Genomic DNA, 5,104 nt, shown 5'->3' on the forward strand with positions numbered 1-5,104 from the left:
AAAAATAAAAAAAAATAAAAAGGTGATAAAAGCACTGTTTCTATTTTTTTCTTTCTTTTTTTTTTTTTTCCAAAAAAGAAAGTAATAAAAACTTAAATTCTTTGTACCAGTAAAAAAAAAATGTATAAAATTTACATCTGTGCAGTGGAGTTGTTAAGTTCTAGAAATACACAGCCTATGATGCTTTAGATTTAGCCTAGTAGACCAACTGTTAGAGACAGACGTATCATTTTTATGGAATTATATGATAATCATATTCAGATTTATATAAGCATTTTACAAGTATTGCAATCATTGAGTAGAGATAATCATGGTATTTTCATCAGCTTGGTACTTTTTGAAACATGACTGTGTCGTGTAAACAATCTGCAATTTTTCAAGGCATGACAGCTTGCCCCTGTTCAATTTTCAAACCAAGGCCATTTTGCTAAATACTGGGCCCAAGCCAACTTTTGAAGTGGGACAATGAGGGACCTTCTTCTGCCCAAGCACTGACCGGACACGGCTGCTTGTTGGGGCCGCAGCCCCACAGGCACCCGGGGGGGGCAGTTTCAAGCATAATTGAAAAATTGCAGTTTGTCTGTGCATATGTTTGGACTCTTTCCATGTTGTCCTGTTTACAAGTTAACCTAAGTTGGGGTGTTTGTCACGGGTCTTCTTGTTTTTTGTATTTAAATAAATAAAGCAGGAAACTGTCTCGCCACAGTTTTGCTGCAGATAGTTATATCCTCATGTGTAACGTGCGTGCCGACCGGCAAGCACCTTAGTAAATTATCAACTCACCGCTGTGAACCTGCCAACTTGCTATAACAACTCTGCTTTAAAAAAAGTGTTTGTGATCAGGCTTTCTCTTTGTCATCGTATGTGCATGCAGTATGATCAGTTGAACAATAACCATCAATAAAGTTTCACAAGATTTGAAAACAAAGTTTCTGTAGCATTTATATCTGAGAATGAAAAATAAATTATCTGTAAAATTGAAACAGAGAGAGTAAAGAGACTATATTAATCAATGAAAAAATAGGGCAGTAACATATATTTGTATTGGTGAGGGAATGAACTAAAATTTACTAAGAGTTCAGTCCTCACACTTATTAGATAAGATATACAAAACAAGCCTCCTATTAATTAAAAAAAAAAAGTATATTTCATTTAAACACCACGTTAAAAGCAACTTGAAATATGTTTACCAAATGTTAGGCTTCCAAATTGAACTGTGGATGATACATCTTTTTTTTTGCAATTGCAAAATATCTAATATGGGAAATAACAGAATTTATTTGCGATTTTAATTTTTGTGAGATGGCTTTACAACTCTCACTCTCCAAATGATTCTGTGGTGTTTTAGTCTATTAAAATAATCTTGAAAGATGGAGGGTGCAGCCCATATCAGAAAATATTTTGTTTATAAAGCTCCTGCAGCACACATAGTCATTTTAAAATGTATGTCTGAGATAGCTATGTAAGAAAAGCATTTGAAATTTTTTTACAATATATATTGGGAATGTTTTCACTTATATAAATAACTACTGATAATATGACTTATGAAAAAAACTATTACTACCATATGTGGAATATAGTGACTTCTAAACAGATTTAAAAAAAACACCCTACGAACCCAGAAAATGTGTATATCTGTCTTTAGAAATTAGTGTTTATATCACAACCGTGATTTGTGAATAAAGAAAAATGGTTTGTAATATCAAAATAAAAGCTTAGTCTGAAAAGGTAAAAATACATTGGTGTTCAAAGTCATTTTGCTTTTCTTTTTTCCTGTGTTGGTTAAAGAGCTATCCGCAGTTGCACCATCTATCCTGCACACAATATGCTTTCCAAGAAGGTGCTATGGCCCGGGTTCAGAGGTTTTTACTGCCTGCTGGTGATGTTTGGCAGGCTGGCTGGGCAGAGGAGCCCGATGAGGTTAGTGCCTGCCCGGCGTGCCCAGGACCTGCCCGGGGAGCGGGACTGGGGCTCTGTCTGTCTGTCTGTGGCAGGGAACAGGGTAATAACCTCATCAGCGGGCCCAAGCTTGGTGACTCGTCACGGGACTGGATTGAACGTTTCCTTCCCAAAAAGGCAAGTTGAATCCTGTATCTGATGTATTTTTCAGGCAACACTGCATGATACATGAGGAGGAATTGGGTTTTGTTTGTAGGAAGATAAAATGGCACCTTCCAGACTGACTTCATTTAAACAGGATATTTCATATAAGTGGGTCGCAAAGATACCACTGAGCTGCACCTGGGCCCTGGGATGAAATGGGGCTGTAGCTACACAGCCCAGCACTGCTCATGGAGCATCAGTACCGGGGAGTCCAGTGACCGGTGGGCACGTGCCTGCTGCTCACAGCTGGGCCCGCACCACTTCTCTTCAGTGACGGACGAGCATTAGTCTTCTGTTTAGCTGTCTTTTTCATGGGCAGCTTCTATTTCTGTGCACCTTCAAGTGCAGGGGATGAAGCAAAGGTAACTCTGTTCTGGAACGCTCCTTCTTGTCACTCCCAGGTTTGTCAATCCAGCCAAGGAAAGACTATTATGTGCTTGTAGGTCTAGACTTACCCATCAGTCCAAAAGTTTATGATGAGGCTGATGAGTTTAATGTGCCATTAATCAGGTCACATGCATGCCAATAGAGCTGTATGACTCTTCTACCTACATTTCTGTTATATTGCAATTTAGCAGAGGAAGAGAAGACATAAAGATAAGGGATTAAATATTGCATGTTTTGCAGTTTAGCAGCAAGTTTTACCCTAAAAAGTGCTTGGATCGTTCTGGGAAGGTAAAGAGAAGAAACCCTGATGTTTGCCAGGAATGGTGGGAGGTATCATGTTATGCTTACTTTGTATCTGTATATGAAATAAAAGCACTAAATGTTCAAGCGTGTTCTCCTCCACAACATGAGCGAGGGATGTATTGACAGTGTTTCCTTTGGTGACTGGATGAAATGACAAATGCAATACTGAGTGAGATTTGGACTGAAGGAAGGTGAGAAGCATGTGAATAGATAAACATTAGTGGGATGCAAACACACATGCAGAGGACCTGAGACACCACACAATTTTCACGTGGTTGGATTCATCTACGTGTTGTCTGCTATCGTTATTTATGATCTGATGCAGTAGTGCTTCCTTTCTTGGTCAAGGAGCCAAGCCATGCTAAATGACCAGAGAATAAGCAAAGCATCGTGTAACCAAAACAAAAGAAAATGCAATAAGCTTTTCAGGGTATTTTTTCCAATTATGTGAAGTTCTAATACAGCTTTCATTGTAGCAGATCATATGGCAAAGATTAAATATAATATTTTTAGGAAATATTAGAACTGTCTCTATATACCATGACTAGTAATACTTTGTGCTTGATCATCCTTAAGGCCATCCAGGTTGTTTATTAGCTTCCTATTTGGGTAAAATGTTAAGTTTTTAAATGAGGATTTAATTTCCTTTAACTTTCTGGGAACATTGTCTTCAATTTGAATTGCTGTTGTGTCTTATTGCAATTTCTTACTTCAAGTGATTTTTTTGCAAGTTTGACATGTTCCTATTGCCACATTTTTTTCAGTTTTACAGTACAGATGCATGAGGAAAAAAAAAGCCGTTAGAATTATTTCCTCCCTAAAGTAGAGCTGAAATATCATCACTTTGGTAGGTGGTGGGGAGAGAAGAAAAAAAAGAAGAGAAAAAAAAAAAAAGGCAACCTAGTTTCAGTGGGAAGAGATCTGAGTGCGAGGTGAGATCAGAAGGAACACAATGATTTTGGGAGATCTTTGAGGAATTTGTAAAAGTGTCATCAAAACCAGTCGTCTTAGCAGTATTATAAAAGTTTATCATAATGCTTTATTTACTCCTCAAAGGCATATGCCTCACCTCTCGCTTGAGTTCTGACAACAAGTAACTTGATTCACACAGCAATGGGGATATTTGCTTTTTGTCTGAAGGAAAAATGGCTCTCCAGCAGCTTTTATGCCTCCCCAACACTTACCCAGTCCTCTGCCTACCGGTGACTTGGAAAAGAAAGAGTTTTATTTCATGCTGGTTTGTATTAAAGTATGTGGGTATGTTTCCTATGATGAGAGCTTTGGGTGGAAGGGAAGGTGGGAGGTGATTGCCATGACCACTGAAACCATGTTCAGAGCACTCACAAATATATGTGGGAGACAGTTTTAAAAATCTTATCTTGGCTCAGCTTAATACAGGAATGTTTTTTACTCCATATGTATCTGTCATGTGTAAATTGGGTCCGTTTGTTTTCAGTTCTCCTGTTGAAAACTTTCGATTTTATTTAAACAATTAGTCATCGAGAGATACTTCTTTGATAGTCTTGTTGATTTGGACTCTGCCTTGGATTCCAGTTCCTGTTCCACACCAGCCAGAGTGAAAAGCTGCCTCCATGATCCCATTGCTTGCTTGACCAGGATCAGACGACATTGAAGTGTCCCTACTCTTTCCCGTGAGAGAGGTTGCCTTGTTGTAGGTTGTTGATCCCAAAAGCGATTTACAGCTGAAAATCCAAAGTAGAAAAAAGCTCATTGTGTTTAAGGTACTTTACAGCACTCCCGTCTGCCTCTCAGCATGGCTTATGGCTTGGTTTAGTTTGCTTTGATTTACCCACGCATTGCCTGGGCAGCCTGCATGCCTAACCGATTTAATGATGCCATTGTTTAGCAAAAGGCCTTTAAGTCGGGAGTTCAGTACATAGGAAAACATTTAAATAAAACATAAGTGAATGCAAAAATAATCGTTTAATGGACATTATGAAAGGACAGTCAACCAGATAGCTCAGTCCAGTGGATGATGTATAACATCTAAACAAATATGACAACTAATTAAGGATTAGGTTCTGCATTTTGGATGACAGGCCTTATAAAAATGAACAGTTAGGTTATGTTGGAGAAAAAAAGCTGCATTTTGCAAATGTCAGGCAGACAGCTCAGTAAGCAGAAAAGCTCAGTTATCCAATTAAACTAAATGTGCAGTGTTCTCAATATAAAGAGCTAAAGCATCCTTATGTTGAGGAGTTAAGATCCTGAAATATAAGTGGAGCAAAAGTGCTCTCTATAAAGATTAATGTAATCTATCAAGATTAACGTTTTACATGCTGGCAAAGGC

General features: G+C 38.2%; 1 protein-coding gene across 42 annotated transcripts in view; it reads left to right on the forward strand.

Annotated features, from left to right (window-relative positions):
* Positions 1–1,737, forward strand: part of RBFOX1 (RNA binding fox-1 homolog 1) — a 1,107,892-nt gene extending 1,106,155 nt beyond the window's left edge. For all 42 annotated transcript variants that reach the window (XM_071814923.1, XM_071814928.1, XM_071814931.1 and 39 more), the window contains one exon: positions 1–1,737. This exon is cut by the window's left edge. The gene's annotated coding sequence lies outside the window, so the exon portion shown is untranslated.
* The last annotated feature ends 3,367 nt before the right edge of the window (positions 1,738–5,104 follow it).

The sequence above is a fragment of the Patagioenas fasciata genome, chromosome 15 (genome assembly GCF_037038585.1).
Source record: "Patagioenas fasciata isolate bPatFas1 chromosome 15, bPatFas1.hap1, whole genome shotgun sequence".
NCBI lineage: Eukaryota > Metazoa > Chordata > Aves > Columbiformes > Columbidae > Patagioenas > Patagioenas fasciata.